Genomic DNA, 18,287 nt, shown 5'->3' with positions numbered 1-18,287 from the left:
ATATAAACATGTCAGGACGGGCGGGAGCCCGTCACCAGGAGCGGTTGGACCCGCAATACAGACTCCCAGACTTGACTTAGGTGTAAGAGAAAATGTGGTCTTTATTTCAGGCAAAGGTTCAGTACACATGTGGTCAGTCAGCATGGCAGAGGTACAAACAGGATCAGGCTGAGACGTAGTCACAAACGAGCAGGGTTCAGAGGCACGAGCAATACCAGACATCCGGGATAAGGCAAAAGGCATGGTCAAGGTAACAGAGCAAGGTTCCAAAACACGGCAAGACAAAAAACAGGACTGTAATGGGCGCTGGAAAGTGTGCTAAGACAACAATCTGGCAGTGAGCTGAGTTTGTGGAGGCTTAAATAGCAGGTGGAGTAAACAAAGTGCATGTATAGACTGATTGGGTAACAAGGTGCATGTGTGGATGGAAGATTCTAGAAAGGGGGTGTGGCTTGTGGACAAAGAGTAAGCACTGTGCAAGATATTGAAGGAAGGGGAACACAGAGTGGAGTGATGTAACAGACAAAGACACATTAGCTGGCGGCAAGAGTGTGAGTGAATGGAAACACAAAGCAGACATAAACAAGATGGAAGACAAAGAAATGGGGCAGGTGTAGTGAAGAGAAGTAACATAAATAACTGGGCATGAGACGAGAAGACTTGATGGGAGGTGCGGAGTGGAAACAAATGGCAAAAGCAGAACCGAGCTACAATGGGTATCATTAGGCAGAATACAATACAATGACAAACCAGGCATGAACATTAAAACTGAAAGAAGACAAAGATAAAACTAAGCTGGACTAACTAAGAAAACAGAGTGGTAATCAAACCAAAAATAAAACAGACTAATGAAAACTGACACCAAAGCACAACAGATAATATAACAAATGAGAAGGACAAAATAAATAAATGGTAAACAATGGAAACACAAACTGGCTGAACAAAACAAGAACAAAACTGGACAATGGCTAAAGTATAAAAGTAGCAAAGAAACAAAGTGACAAAGCAAAATAGAACATAGCAGAAACACATGATGAAAATAAACCACTAATAAATCAAAGCGGGAACAGAAGAAGCTGCAAAGAAAGGGGCAAAAAAGGGATCAAGGCCTGGAACAGGGCTGGTCATGACTATATATATATATATATATATATATCCTTGATTAAACATTTGACCTTGAATAGGACTCTGCCTCATTTAATGGCTGGGTCAAAACTTTGCCTGAAAAAAAATAAACATGTGCCTCATCAAGATTACATTTGGTTGAGTCAGTCGTTTTTCTAAGTCTGCTGTGGAGTGGCACCTTAAAATCCTGAAGCCTAATTTATGCTTCAACAACTCCAGAACCCTGTGGCCATGCAATGACGTCAACATGTGCATCACGTTGGTGGACGTCTTAATGCAATTTACCAAAAAGTGTCTTTTTCTGGATCAATTTGTCCCTCAACAAGCTGTACTTCTTTATACAATCATCAACCTCCAAACCTACGGTACATGCAGTTTCCCTCCATGATTTGTGGATCATTTGACCGTCTTTTTCTGTCTCCTTATTGTAAAAGTGAAATGAATTTAATCCATGATCGAAATGTAATCGGCGGCTGCACTGCAAAAATGATTCAAATATGATGGAGAGGAAGTAGTGAAAATGTAAAAGTGACCAATCACTTTTGTCCGGTGGGTGCGAGTATCCGATTTATACAATGACAAGGAACTTTTTTGATGATCATTATTGGTTTTATGAGACATAAAAGTCATACTGATCGCATGCGTTCCATCATCGACCCATTTATTAAACACCACCTCATCGGAGCTGCGCACTAGCAGTGTTAAATGCAAATTTATGCTCTGCTCACTACAAATACGCACCATGTCTATTTTTGTTGGATGCTGCATCTGGTACACTTCTGAACAGACAATCAGGAAGCACTTTTCAAATGAATACACAAATTTTTGTTTGACTTTAATATGCTTGCAGTGTTCCCTGTGCAAGAAGCAAATACAAGTATTGGCTTGGGACTCATTATTGGCATTGGGTGCCAAAAACTTGATTTGAACATCTTCGTAGCTGTACAGTATATCACAATTTAGCTGAATATCTGTGAGTTTATGAGTGGTCAAAATCATTAATTTAGATGCCTGTGTAGAATGTGTTCAAATGTAGGGCCTTTTTATGTTTTATGTAGTGAAGAAGCAATCGATTTATGTTAAAAATAGTCAAGGAATTATCCGGTAATGACAGTAATCATTTGTTCGGCAGTACAGTGATTTAGTGGTTAGCAGTTTTGCCTCACAGCAAAAATGTCCTGGGATCCCTTTCCGCCTGGTCCTTTCTGTGTGGAGTTTGCATGTTTGTGTGGGTTCAGTCCAGGTGATCCAGCTTCCCCCCATTAACAAAGACAAGCAGGTTAGGTGAATTGGGAACTTTAAATTGACCATAGGTGTGCGAATGATTTTGTTTGTCTATATGTAACCCTGCGATAGACTAGAGTGCCTTAATTTAGAGAGTGGCGTCAACTCAGAACATGGCGCCATTTTGGTTCCAACTGCGCTGAACGACTGAATGAACCTTTTATGTTTTAAACATTTTTAAAAAATCATTTAACCACATACAACAACACATCCAGGTACAGGTGCTATCAAAATAAATATAAAAATAGTTAAGCCATCAAATTCACATAAATTTACAATTTATGATGATTTATTTAATTAATTTAAAGCCTCATTTATGCTTCTGCAGCTCTGTAATTCTGTGTCATGACATCGATGTGCATGACAGGTTTAAAGTTCTCAGTTGCTGCATTATGCTTTATTATGGATTAATTTGACCCTCAACAAGCTTTTCTTTCTATAATCATCACCTCCAAATCAAAGGTAAGCTGTACAATTTCATCTTTTTCAGACTCCATGTTGTAAAAGTGCGGACTTTTCTGATCCATTTGTAATCAGCATGTGCACTGTAAAAACTATTCCAATATGATGGCAGACGAAGTAATGAAAGCAGAAAAGTGTCAAATCGCAGCCTTTTGCTGTGTCTGATTTAACAGGTGCACGTCCAGGCTGTGGATCCGAGTCTGAGCACCGTGTGAAAAAAATAAACGGTCTGGCTTTTAATCACAAAAATGACTCCGGCCCCACATGTGAGGTGTTTCAGTGGAAATACATTGCGATCGGACGGGACATTTTATCCGATGTGAGTGAAAAATCCATTGTACAAAATCTGTTATATACGATGTTTATTACATGGAAAACAATACAAAAACTTTGGGCTTTTTTTGTCCTGTGACTGTGAATATCTGTTTGATACGATGACGGTTTAGGTGAGTTTTACTGCAGATGGGACTGAATAATAAATTTACCTCTCAAAGTTTTGACGATGATGTTGGCTTCCATCTCACACGGCTGACTTTATTTTCCCAAATTTTTCTTCTGTTCAGATCTGAAAGGAATCTGTACATCTTGAAGCCCTTTGTGCATCCAAACGCACAACAATCCGTCATTTTCAGCGAATAAATAAATAAAATAGCTGAATTTCCATGCAGACACAGCAAACACTATTTTGAACCCAAGATGGCAACATGAGTCACGTGACTGTTTTTTTTTTTCTTCTACTTGTCATGTCGCCACTCTCTCAATTAAGGCACACTATGACAGACTGCCCCCCCCCCCCCCAACACACCCCTTGACCCTTGATTGTAGTAACCAGGCGTAGAAAATACCAAAACGTTTGATTGTGTTACTTTTCTTTTTTTTTTTGCTGTCAAATCTGTAAATTAAGATGAGAGTTTTTGATGATTTAATGACAGCATTAAATGTAAACAAATAAATAAATAAATAATTGCTTTGTAAAATAATCTGTTTATTTATGCACGTCTTCTCTTTAATATGGACGCAGACATGAATAAATGATATGACTGTGTCTGTCCTTCCGTCCTGTGTGTCTGTCCCTTGGGACGTCTCAGACTAAACAAACAGCTGTGTTTATGAAGCGGCAGAAGAGCCACAAGGGTTTTCTGTTTAGTGGTCCATTTCACACACACAGACATGCTGCCGAAAGCCCTCTGCTCCTCATCTTTTACCTGCCCTGCTCTGCTGCCTTTTTGCCCCCTTGCGATTTCTGCCCTGCTTCCTCTCTCTCTCTCTCTGTCTTGCTCACTCTCTCGCTCAGACTGGGAGGAATGTCACTCCATGTGACCTCTCACCTACAACAAGGAGGGAAGTCCTTTTAGAATGGAGACCAATTTGTGGGGGGAGCTGCAGTCATGTGCCCAAGCCTGGAAAGAAACGTGCATGCTGGTGCAGGTTGTTCGTTGAAAGACACGCACACACACACTGTAGAAACGTTGTGTGTGCTATGATGCATATGTAGATGTGGTGTTGTGTCTCTCCCGCCTGTCTTTCTGAATGTCCATGAAAGTGTGGGATGTGATGGTTGTGTGTGTGTGAACGTGTGAGTGGAGTGCAGCCTCACACAAAGCCGTTATTGTTGGAGTGAGGAGGCCTGAGGAGAGGTGGGCAGTCCAGTTGGTTAAGACTATTGTGTCTTACTTTGCCCATTCTCTCTGTCACTGAGGATGTCATTACAGTCTCTGTTCCTCGTAAACTTCAGTGTCTGGGGATCGTCTGACAACTTTATACATACACACACACACACACACACATTTATATATATATATATATATATATATATATATATATATATATATATATATATATATATATATATATATATATATAAAAGACGGCTGAGTGGATCCTTGTCATTTGATTGGTGCTTTGTATGTCACATGACATTGCATGCATTGCATTTAGAGTGCAGTTTTGTTCCATTTAGAGTGCAAATTTTGTTCCATATGTTTGGTACCATTGCGCGCATGCACGCACACACACACACACACACACACACACACACACACACACACACACACACACACACACACGTGCACACGCAAACACCTACACACATGCGCGCACTATGTGGGTGTAGAGTTGTAGAAGCATAAATCAGGCTTTCGGATTTTAAGGTACCACTCTGTAGCGGATTTAGAAAAAAGAGTGACTTGACCAAATGTAATCTTTTTAATGCGCATAATGCCCGGTGCTTATTTATTTAAGTTTTGACCCGGTCATTAAATGAGGCAGGTCCTGATTCAAGGTCAAGTGTTTAATCACGGAAATATGGTGCACAAGTCTGTTTCACTTATGTAACATTTCTACCAAATGTGTGTTTAGTGTATGTTGGATAGATGATCGAAATTAGGAGCAGGTGGGGTTGTCAGTGAACGAGAGAGCTCATTTCCACACAAAGATTTACTGCAATAAGTTATGGCCACCAAACAACTGTTAATAATGAATATAGTTAACAGTTAAATAATTTTCAATTATTAATATTAATATAATATAACAATTTTTTACAAAAGAAGGCAAGGGAACATGAATCCTCATCGCAGAAGAAGTGAAAACATAAAAGGAAACAAATTGAGGACAGGGATAATGTAATCTGCAACCTCACCACTGGCTAATGCTAAATCCTACACAGTGTAACTTTAAAAGTCATTTACACCTAAATGTATTGATCATGAAGAAAAGTGATGTAAATGCACCCTAAATCAGAGCTCTCAAGTCTCACTCATTTGACATAAGACTCAACATGTTGTCATGCTCTCATGCTAATGCATGACATTCTGAAACTTTTCACCGCTATGACCTGCAAGGCAAGATTCTGCGAAATATAACTCCTTGAGTGTATCTCAACTTGAGAGCTCTGCTAACTGACAATTGGACAAACAAGAAGAATGAGGAGGAAGGCAGACGATTTACCAAATACACATCACACATTTTCTGTGTATATTTTTTTAATTTTGAGGGTTGGAGAACAAAGTTGTATTTGAGATCGGGCAGTGTTGTGCAAAAAATGGTTTTACTGCTGTTTCACTTGATCCACTAACATTTCACTGCACTTGGACAAGATACTTCCTTCGCATTTATTGGTGAATAGAGGTAAACACTCCAATGAATGTATTTCCATTTAATTTACAGCGGGTAAAATAAGTATCGGACATGTTATCAGTTTTTTCAGTAAACATATTTCTAAAGGTGGTATTGGCATGAAATTTTCACCAAATGCCAGTAACAACCCAAGTAATCCATACATGCAAAGAAACAAAAACAAATAAGTACAGAAAAGAAGTTATGTGTCATAAAAATGGAATTACACAGGGAAAAAGTATTGAACACACTTACTGAAATTTATTTCAAGGCACCTCCTGTATGGAGAAACTAGTCACATGCCTTGCTCAGGTATGAGTTTGGCCCATTCCACACAAACAGCCTTCAAATCTTGAAGCTTCTGTAGACCTCTTCTATGAGCTCTGATCTTTTATTCTTTCTATAGATTTTCTATTGGATTCAAGTCAAGTGATTGGCTGGGCCATTCTTGTTGTGAAAGTGTAGGAACACGGACCCACAACAGGGGGCGTTAAATGAACGGGCAATGGATAAGCCAAACAGTAACAATTTAATGTTGTGAAGTGCACAACGGAATACAGGCAAATACAGTTCTTGGTACTACAAACAATTATATGTTGAGTGACATGTGGGCAGGTTCCAGGATAGGAGACGTCCGTCCAGAACCGAGCCGGATCCCACACGGCCCTCACCGCCAACGGATCTGAAGAACACCGGAGCCGCCAAGTGCTGGATCCCCAGGTGGCCACCGTCTCCAGCTGTCAGACCTGGTACTGCTGGCAGAGAACAGAAACAGAGTTGATGAGTGTGAGTTCGCACACTCAGTGCAGTTCCTGTCTAACCACTTATCTGGTTGGAGTGTGAAGCGAAGCCGTCGCTGGTCGCACCTAACGCCAATCCCTCAGATAAGGCAACACCACAGGAAAACGGCTGCAAAGCAGTTCTGACTATACTTTTACTGCAGAGAAAATTACCTCTTATGGTAGCTGATTTCTCGGTGAGGAGGTGGAGTTGCAGTCCGGCCTTTATGGTGATGGCGATGAGTTGTATGAGTGACAGCTGGTGCTGATGATGAGTGACAGCTGTCACTCCCAGTGGCTCCGACGCCCTCTCGTGCTTGAAGCTCGCACTCCAAGCAGGGCGCCATCTGGTGGTGGTGGGCCAGCAGTACCTCCTCTTCAGCGGCCCACACAACAGGACCCCCCCCAACAAGCGCCTCCTGGCGCCCGACCAGGCTTGTCCGGGTGCCGGGTGTAGAAGTCGGCCAGGAGGGCCGGGTCCAGGATGAAGCTCCTCTTCACCCAGGAGCGTTCTTCGGGTCCGTATCCTTCCCAGTCCACCAAATACTGGAACCCCCGGCCCTTCCGACGGATGTCCAGGAGCCAGTGCACAGTCCAAGCCGGCTCCCCGTCAATGATCCAGGCAGGCGGCGCCGCCGGTCCAGGGGCACAGAGTGGAGAGGTGTGGCAGGGTTTGAGTCGTGACACGTGAAAGACCGGATGTATCCGCAGTGAAGCTGGCAGCTTTAGCTTCACTGCGGCTGGACTGAGGACTTTTAGGATGGTGAAGGGTCCTATGTATCTGTCCTTCAGTTTGTGGGATTCCACTTGTAGGGGGATGTCCTTTGTAGATAGCCAAACTGCCTGACCGGGCTGATACGTAGGGGCCGGGTCACGCCGGTGGTCTGCATGGGCCTTAGCCCTCGTCCGGGCTTTGAGCAGGGCAGAGCGGGTGGTACGCCACACCCGACGGCACCTCCTCAGATGGGCCTGGACCGAGGGCACCCCGACCTCTCCCTCCACGAGTGGAAACAATGGGGGCTGGTACCCCAAACATACCTCAAATGGGGAGAGGCCGGTGGCAGATGACACTTGGCTGTTATGAGCGTACTTGATCCACGCCAGATGGTCACTCCAGGCCGTCGGGTGCGCGGAGGTCACGCAGCGGAGGGCCTGCTCCAATTCCTGGTTCGCCCGCTCTGCCTGTCTGTTCGTCTGGGGGTGGTACCCGGACGAGAGACTTACGGTGGCCCCCAGTTCCCTGCAGAAACTCCTCCAGACCTGGGAGGAGAACTGAGGACCACGATCTGAGACAATGTCTGATGGAATCCCATGCAGACACACGACATGGTGGACCAGGACGTCTGCAGTCTCCTGGGCCATCGGGAGCTTCGGGAGGGCCACGAAGTGGGCCGCCTTGGAGAACCAGTCCACTATCGTGAGGATGGTAGCCATGCCCTGGGAAGGCGGGAGGCCCGTGACGAAGTCCAGGCTGATGTGAGACCAGGGGCGATGAGGCACGGGCAGGGGCTGGAGGAGGCCTTGGATCTTGTGGTGGTCCGCCTTGCCCCTGGCGCAGGTGGTGCAGGCCTGGACGTACTCCCGGTCTTCGGCTTCCAGAGACGCCCACCAGAAGCGCTGCCGGACAACTGCCACGGTTCTTCGCACCCCTGGGTGGCAGGAGAGCTTGGAACCGTGATAGAAGTCCAGGACTGCAGCCCTGGCTTCTGGTGGGACGTACATCTTGTTCTTCGGTCCAGTCCCCGGGTCCGGGTTCCGTGTCAGGGCCTCCCGGACGGGTCTTCTCCACGTCCCACGTAAGGGTGGCCACGACAGTGGACCCGGGGATGATGGTCTCAGTCGGGTCTGACAGCTTGGTCCTGACTTCCTCCTCGTGCACCCGGGACAGGGCACCAGACCGTTGGTTCTTCGTCCCAGGGCGGTATGTGATCTGAAAGTCAAAATGCCCGAAGAACAGTGACCAGAGGGCTTGCCTGAGGTTCAGACGCTTGGCGGTCCGGATGTACTCCAGGTTCCGATGGTCCGTGAAAACCGTGAACGGTACCGAAGCTCCTTCCAACAGGTGTGTCCCCTCCTCTGGAGCCTCCTTCACCGCAAGAAGTTCCCGATTGCCGACGTCATAATTCCTTTCAGCCGGGGTCAACCTGTGGGAGAAATAGGCACAAGGGTGGAGAACCTTGTCGGACTCCCCGCTCTGGGATAGCACGGCTCCTATCCCTGAGTCAGAGGCGTCCACTTCAACTATAAACTGGCGATTTGGATCGGTCTGCACCAGGACTGGCGCAGTCGAGAACCAGTGTTTCAACTCCCTAAACACGGCTTCGCACCGATCCGACCAGGTGAAGGGGACTTTAGTCAAGGTCAGGGCTGTCAGGGGGCTAACTACCTGACTGTAGCCCTTGATGAACCTCCGGTAGAAATTTGCAAAACCGAGGAACTGTTGCAGTTTCCTACGGTTTGTTGGTTGGGGCCAATCTCTCACCGCCGCAACCTTGGCCGGATCAGGGGCGATGGAGTTGGAGGAGATTATGAACCCCAGGAAGGACAAAGAAGTACGGTGGAACTCGTTTTTCTCGCCCCTTCACAAACAGCCGGTTCTCCAACAACCGCTGCAGGACCTGACGTACATGCGTAACATGAGTCTCAGGATCCGGGGAAAAGATGAGTATATCGTCTAGATATACGAAGATAAACCGATGCAGGAAGTCCCGCAAGATGTCATTTACCAAAGCTTGGAATGTCGCGGGGGCGTTAGTGAGGCCGAACGGCATGACCAGGTACTCAAAGTGACCTAACGGGGTGTTAAATGCCATCTTCCATTCGTCTCCCTTCCGGATCCGAACCAGGTGGTACGCATTTCTAAGATCCAGCTTTGTGAAAATTTGGGCTCCATGCAGGGGCGTGAACACTGAATCTAACAGGGGCAGAGGGTATCGGTTGCGAACTGTAATCTCATTCAGCCCCCTGTAATCAATGCATGGACGGAGTCCGCCGTCTTTCTTGCCCACAAAAAAGAAACCTGCACCCATCGGGGAGGTGGAGTTCCAGATCAGCCCGGCAGCTAATGAGTCCCGGATGTAGGTCTCCATTGATTCTCGCTCAGGACGTGAGAGGTTGTACAGCCTGCTGGACGGGTACTCAACGCCCGGGATCAAATCAAGGGCACAATCGTACGGACGGTGCGGCGGAAGAGTGAGCGCCAGATCTTTGCTAAAAACGTCAGCAAGATCGTGGTACTCACTTGGCACCGCCGTCAGATTGGGAGGGACTTTAACCTCCTCACTGTACAAAAAAAAATAAATTAAAAATACACACGAAAGTCAAATACCAGTCAGTAATGCAACTCAGTGAAACAAGCAATGTAATACAACAGACAGACGAACAAGAAATAGCCACATGGGCAAATTACTTAATTATTCAAACTATAACAAGTTAATAAATTGTTTTTATAAAGTCTTTTAAAACAAGCCAATGTACTAGATATCTTAGTACAGTCTAAACAATCATTCCAAACTTTGACACCCTTTACTGAAACACAATGACTTTTGGCAGTGGTTTGATACTTCCTTCTATCAAATACCAAGGTTCCTCGCAAGTTGTTACTGGATTCTCTCATTTTAAACAGCTCTTGGACATGTTGAGGCAAGAGTCCATGTTTAACTTTATACATAATCTGAAATGTAAAATAATCAATCAAGTCTTAAAATTTCAAAAACTGAAGAAGCACAAACAATGAATTTGTTGGTTCACAATATGTTTCTTTTACGTATCACTCTTATAGCTTTTTATTGTAACAGAAATAATGGATTATTTGTTTTATATGTATTTCCCCAAACTTCAATGATATATATATATATATATATATATATATATATATATATATATATATATATATATATATATATATATATATATATATATATTTATATTTTAAAGTATATTCATTCTGAAAAATAATCCAATCCATGACTAAATACTGTGATCTGTTCTGAACAGTGAATTATGTGGTCCATTCCACCCCAAGCATATTCTATGTGTTTAGCAACAAGATGCTACAAAATAAAATTTAACCCAGTTTATAATAGAAAAAATCAAATAAAATTGATATTTTGGTGTTTAGTATAATCGATCATCAGTAACCAGACAGTGATACATTAGAGAGTTTTAGTGAGCGAGGCTTCACTTTTACGGGCCGCTGTGTGCCACAGAGGAAGTGTTTAATCTCAGCACTGCTTCTGTCTTGAATTACCCATCATTCCACAAAGGAAGTCATCCCTTAGGATTTAGAGGAGCTCATTGGCTGTTAATTGTTTCCTGTTGTACACACAAGTAGTATGATTGGGTCATGTGGTGCACAGAGCACGGTGAATAACAAACTCCTGTTGTGCATGTTTGTATATGGGCATCTAAATCCATGTATGTCCTTACATGAACTCAACAGCATTCTGTCCCCAACCTGTAATCATGTTGCTGTTTTTGAATCTGCTTTCTGACATTCTGGAGCTCATTAATCATAAAAATATTCATTAGTTGTTGCCCTAATGTTCTTTGCACTATGCACATGTTCTCTAGTGGACACGCATTGAGTTCTTCTGTTGAAGTTTTACCAGTCCAGCAAATAGTATGAATTGTAATGTGATTGTGGACAGTCATGCACAGTACTGGTGGTCATGGTTGGGATTAGATGAATCTGTTATTACAAAGCACATGAAAAGCTCCAGTTTGGCCATAATAACATGCTTTGCTTCACTCAATCACAGTTTTTAGTTCAGATTGAGTCATCTACATCTGACAAGGACAAGCAGATGTTTGGGGTTAATATCTACAGTAGGATTATAATGATACCAGAAATTTAGTAGTCAATACCAATACCAGTGCAATTCTACAATTCTCTCTCAAATATTCTCTTATTTAATATTTCTCTTAATTAAATATTCACAAATAATATATAAAACTGTATCATACACAGATGTATAATAGACAAAGAAAAATCTACAGCAGTTAGCGAATCCAAGTGCTTGTTGCTTTGGAGTTGTTCCATATGTCTAGTCAATGTTGTTGTCATTTTGGCTGCTCCCGTTTCTTTCTTTTTTTTTTTTTTTTTTTTGCCGCAGCGGATACAGCATTGGTGTTTGGCACAAGTTTTACGCCGGATGCCCTTCCTGATGCAACTCCAGTGTAACCTGGAGAAACACACAGCCGCTGGTGTTCCAAAGAGGTCTCCCATCCAACTACTAACCAGGCCCCACACTGCTTAGTTTCTGAGATCCCACAGGATCAGACTTACACATAGCAGATTGGCTGCTCCATATGTCTAGTCAATAATAATTATAATATTACTTGCTGGAGAAGCCAAAAAAAAATGTATTCATTCATTCATTTTTTTGCTGCTGATCCGGGTTGCAGTGGCAGTAGACCAAACAGCTTAATCCACACTTCCCTATTTTCAGCCATGTCCTCTGGCCTTGTTCAGACTGGGATTTGCAATCTGGCTCGAGCCGGATTAAATTCAGAGTGCTTTCTAGTTGGACAGAGTTCAGACCTGTTTTTCAATTCCGGCTCATCCTACACACACGTCCCAACATGAAGCTGAATTCTTTGCAGTTTCACCAGCAGTGAAGTTTCACCAGCAGTGTTTCATCAGCGGGGCCGAACTCACCGGCTCATATTTGAATGTGCACATGCCCAAATGTGCCCACGCTGATTTGTATTCATGACAATTAAACAAATAAAGCAGCCACCTATCGCGCACCATGCCAGCTTCTAGCCTGTTCCCAACACAACCCAATGCATTTCAAATTTTGAACATTGATGGAATGAAAATGTTTCCTATTAACAAAACCAAATTCATCATGTGATTGTGCCTTCATAGCAATATGTGTGCAGTCAATAGCTCTGATTACATTAGGGAATCCAGTTCTCGCTGCAAATAATGCTTTAATGTTGGAATGTGATGTACCTGGATGACATTTGGATGATTGCTTTCTACACAGCTGGTATGTCTCGGCTCAAGGTTGACTGGCACACTCCTGACTGATTGGTCAGCTCATGCTGGAATGCCGATGTTGCCAGGAAGCCCAGCGTGGTCAGCACCTGTGTGGGCACAGACAAGCCCTGGCTCCTCGCTGTATTGTGCTCTTGACCTGGCCGTAGTTTTGCACACAGCTCCAGTAACACTGGCTTTGGTAATTGAAATCAGTTTATGAGCCAGTTATCATCATTTGCAAGTAAATCCTTGAATTCCCTGAACGCACGCTCACATCAGATTCCACCATGCACTAAGCCACCGTGCTGCCACAGTGGCTTAGTGCATGGTGGTTAACATTGTGGTTAACACTGTTGCCTCACAGCAAGAAGGTCTTGGGATCGACTCCCACCTATGGCCTTTCTGTGTGGAGTTTGCATGTTCTCTCCGTGTTTCTGTGGGTTCCCACTGGTTGCTCCGGCTTCCTCCCACATCTAAAGACATGCAGGTTAGGTGAATTGGAGACTTTATAATTGTCCAGGTCTCCCTGGTAAAAGAGAGCTTCATCTCAATGGGACTAACCTGGTTACATAACAAAATGAAATAAAATTTACAAGGTACACTAACGCAGCCATTGTTAATGCCATTTTCCGCATCACTTTGCGCATGCTTTTATATACACCCATATAACTGCAAACATGTGGGTGTGCTAACTGCTCATCGGTGTGTCTCTGGTGTGCATATCACTCTGATGACTTCATGATTTCACACTACTAATGGTTCCCAGCATCACCTCTACATGTTGGCAGTTGAACAATAGCTGTAGAAACGTGTGTATGCCAGGCAGGACTTTTGCGTGATGCACCGCACTTTTCCATGGTCATTTCACTCTTGATACCTATGAACGTTAACGTAGAGATGGACGTACGCCACATTTTGTACATGAGGCCCCTGGTGAATCAGAGCCTCCTCCATTTACTGATGATGGAGGCCACTGCGCTCATTGGGACCTTCAAAGCAGCAGAAATGTTTCTGTACACTTCCCCAGATTTGTGACTCAAGACAATCCTGTCTTGGAGGTCTACAGACAATTCCTTTGACCTCATGCTTGGTTTGTGCTCTGACATGCACTGTCAACTGTGGGACCTTATATGTATGTGTGTCTTTCCATAGCATGTCTAATCAACTGAATTTACCCCAGGTGGACTCCAATTAAGCTGTAGAAACATCTCAAGGATGATCATTGGAAACAGTGTGTACCTGAGATCAATTGTGAGCTTCATGGCAAAGGCTGTGAATACTTATATACATGTGATTTCCTTTATACATACATATATATGTACAGTGAGGAAAATAAATATTTGAACACCCTGCAATTTTGCAAGTTCTCCCACTTAGAAATCATGGAGGGGTCTGAAATTTTCATTTTAGGTGCATGTCCACTGTGAGAGACATAATCTAAAAAAAAAATCCGGAAATCACAATGTATGATTTTTACAAAATGTATTTGTATGTTACTGCTGCAAATAAGTATTTCAACACCTGTGAAAATCAATGTTAATATCTGGTACAGTAGCCTTTGTTTGCAATTACAGAGGTCAAACGTTTCCTGTAGTTTTTCACCAGGTTTGCACACAGTGCAGCAGGGATTTTGGTTCACTCCTCCATACAGATCTTCTCCAAATCTTTCAGGTTTGGAGTTTCAGCTCCCTCCAAAGATTTTCTATTGAGTTCAGGTCTGGAGACTGGCCAGGCCACTCCAGGACCTTGAAATGCTTCTTGCGGAGCCCCTCCTTAGTTGCCCTGGCTGTGTGTTTGGGGTCATTGTAATGCTGGAAGACCCAGCCATGACCTATCTTCAGTGCTCTTACTGAGGGAAGGAGGTTGTTTGCCAAAATCTCGCAATACATGACCCCATCCATCCTCCCTTCAATACGATGCAGTCGTCCTGTCCCCTTTGCAGAAGAGCACCCCCAGAGTATGATGTTTCCATCCCCATGTTTCACGGTTGGGATGGTTTTCTTGGCGTTGTTCTCATCCTCTAAACATGGTAAGTGGAGTTTATTCCAAAAAGCTCTATTCTGGTCTCATCTGACGACATGACCTTCTCCCATGCCTCCTCTGGATCATCCAGATGGTCACTGGTGAACTTCAAACAGGCCTGGACATGTGCTGGCTTGAGCAGGGGGACCTTGCTGCCCTGCAGGATTTTAAACCATGACAGCATCATGTGTTACTAATTTAACCTTTGTGACTGTGGTCCCAGCTCTCTTCAGGTCATGGACCAGGTCCTCCTGTGTAGTTCTGAGCTTTCTCAGAATTATCGTTACCCCACAAAGTGAGATCTTGCATGGAATCCCATATCGAGGGAGATTGACAGTCATCTTGTGTTTCTTCCACTTTCTAATAAATAATCATAACAGTTGTTGTCTTCTACCAAGCTGCTTGCCTGTTGTCCTGTCGTCCATCCCAGCCTTGTGCAGGTCTACAGTTTTGTCCCTGGTGTCCTTAGACAGCTCTTTGGTCTTGGCTATGGTGGACAGGTTGGAGTCTGATTGATTGAGTGTGTGAACAGGTGTCTTTTATACAGGTAACAAGTTCAAACAGGTGCAGTTAATACAGATAAAGAGCAGAAGAAGTGCAGAATAAGAGGGCTTCTTAAAGAAAAACTAAGAGGTCTGTGAGAGCCAGAATTGTTGCTGGTTGGTAGGGGATCAAATACTTATTTGCAGCAGTAACATACAATTAAATTATTAAAAAAATCATACATTGTGATTTTTTTTTTTTTGATTATTTCTCTCACAGTGGACATGCACCTAAGATGAAAATTTCAGACCCCTCCATGATTTCTAAGTGAGAGAACTTGCAAAATCGCAGGGTGTTCAAATGCTTATTTTCCTCACTGTATATATATATATATATATATATATATATATATATATATATATATATATATATATATATATATATATATATATATATATATATTAGCAAAAATCTCAAAAAACCTTTTTCACATTGTCATTATGAGGTGTTGTGTGTAGAATTTTGATGAAAAAAAAATTAATCCATTTTGTAATAAGCCTTTTCAGGGCTGTTACAGTACACAAAAGTAATGGTTCCGTTCATATTTGTGTTTAGACGTCACGGTACGGGTCCGGTACAGAAGCTTTAATCTGAGCAAGAAAGAACTGCCTGTCAGACATGATAGCACTGTAAAACAAAAAACAAAATGTAAATGTAAACTTTATTTGTTCATAAAATGTTAATGCATTGATTGGGATTGGGAGGTGGTGTTGTAATGGATTGCACATTTGAGTATGATGCCAGCGATCTGGTTTCACTTCATGATTGCAGCCAAGCTTCCAATTGGCACCCGAACATGGCTGCTGAGGTGGTGGAGACACATTTTGTCAGCCTTTCTGGAAATAAGCCGCTAATAACTGCTTTCGTTGGCTACCCACGTTAAATTAGAACCTCTATCTATCTGATTACATCTCTTGTCATTCGCGTTGGGATGAATTTACTGTGCAGCATATAAAGTGTTTTTGTATTGCTGTTTGTTTGTTTATGTCACACAATATGTGAAGCCAGACTCTGCAATATTTTATCCATTTAAAGTGTGTTTTATTTTTGCGCAAATGACAGCTTCTCATAAGGTCAGTGCACATTTGAGTTTACACAGAAAACACCACCAACTTATCCACAAGTTTTTTATGAACTAGTGTAAAATTTCACAGATAAAATGGCTGCCAAATAGCGACACTGTACAATAATTTCAAATCTGTACAAAGCTCATTTTGTACAGATTTGAAATTAGTGTACACAGTGTAATTCTTCAGTGGCCATTTCATCCATGAAATTTTACACTAATGCATAAGAAACATAAAATAAGTGTACATTTTTTCACTTCCGATCCAAACCCAATACCTGAATTAGGATATTTGCCGATACCGATACTGACTATTATCATTGTTGTTGATTTTATAAGAGGATATTTTGTATCCCCAGTTATACAGCTTCATGATGAAGTGGTACAGATGAGGATTTTCTTAAAAAGAAGACCTGACAGTTCAGTGACAATTTGCCAGAAGGTACATCTAAGAGGCAAGCCTTGATTTGATGTTTTGGTGAAATAATTAAGTACTTTTATTTATTTTTTTTGGTCGTTTCTTGTGGCATTTTGGAAATGCGAAAATGTACTCTGTCCTCAAAATGGTACATGTACTCGTACACAATTTTTGGGGCGCCCCCAAAATTTTTTTTCACAGTCAGATCACAGACCATGGGCTATTATTACTGGATGAGCTCCCCCGTCAAGTTGAGTTCCCTGTAGTGGAGCACGTTTACATGACCATAATAATCAGATAACTGTTAGTAATCAGATAACTGTAATAGTGTGATCTATGCACTTCAGTAATCCGATAATGAGAAAAACCTCATTTACATGATTTCAGTTCATAAGTGTATTTCTTTGGAAGTGGAGAAAAGATAAAGAGCAGCTTGTGAAGAAAAAAGTATAGAATAGAAAAATGACAGTGCTCTCCCTCTCTCTCCTTCTCTGTCTCTCTCGCTCTCTCCAAGAAATTAGCTCTTTAGAATGCTGAAACATATGTAAAAGAACAAATAAATTTGATTAATGGTATACATGTTTATGGGGCCACTGTTGTGTCAGTGGCTGTAGTTTCATCTCTTGAATGCCAGATGGCACTCATGTCCCGAGTACATGTACCGTTTTGAGGATGGCGCTTTTTTGCATTTCCAAAATGCCACAACCACAAATAAATAAATAAAAGTTCTTAATTTACTCATATTTGGAGTCAGTCTAGGTAAATCGTCGCACCCGTCCTCCCAACTCCTTTCGACTTTCTGACCCCGGCATGTTTTAGGTCACGACGGAGCTTCTGCCTCTTGTTACAATGGCTTTGCAAACACTGCACGTTGCTGTCTTGCTTTGCGGTGTTTCTAGTCACTGACAGTACTCAATGCTCGCCTGCTAGCTGGCTGCAAACTGCAGAAGGGATTTCCTGAACAGAGTCATGTCTCATTATTCCACATCTCATTGAGATATGCTTCCATTCAGAAGCCCCCCGTCCCCCCGCACTCCGCAGCCAGCCAGCCAGCCAGCACACACACACACACACACACACACACACACACACACACACACACACACACACACACACACACACACACACACACACACACACACACACACACACACACACACACGTGGCTCCTGGATGGGAAAACTCCATAGGTTGCATCAGAAATTATCGGTACCTGAATTACGTTGGTATCGGAATCGGATACTGATATTGGATTGGATCAGTCCCATCGCTACCTCCTGCACAGATCATGAAACTCACAATCTGTGGTCATGAGATGAAATGTCAGTAACTTTCGGAAACAAAAAGCATGTCTATCATCATACTGTGCAGAGTTGGTACTGTGTATTCTGTGTGCAGTTCTGTGCATCGAAGCAGTTCTGTGCAGGATTGTCTTACAGACATAAAGACATGGATGACCTCTAATTTCCTGCTTTTAAACTCAGATAA

At 43.0% G+C, this 18,287-nt stretch overlaps 1 protein-coding gene across 1 annotated transcript in view; it reads left to right on the top strand.

Moving 5' to 3' along the window:
- The window catches only part of setbp1 (SET binding protein 1), a 121,760-nt gene that overhangs the window by 60,359 nt on the left and 43,114 nt on the right, over window positions 1-18,287 (top strand).

The sequence above is a fragment of the Thalassophryne amazonica genome, chromosome 5 (genome assembly GCF_902500255.1).
Source record: "Thalassophryne amazonica chromosome 5, fThaAma1.1, whole genome shotgun sequence".
NCBI lineage: Eukaryota > Metazoa > Chordata > Actinopteri > Batrachoidiformes > Batrachoididae > Thalassophryne > Thalassophryne amazonica.
This window is presented reverse-complemented; position numbering and strand designations above follow the sequence as displayed.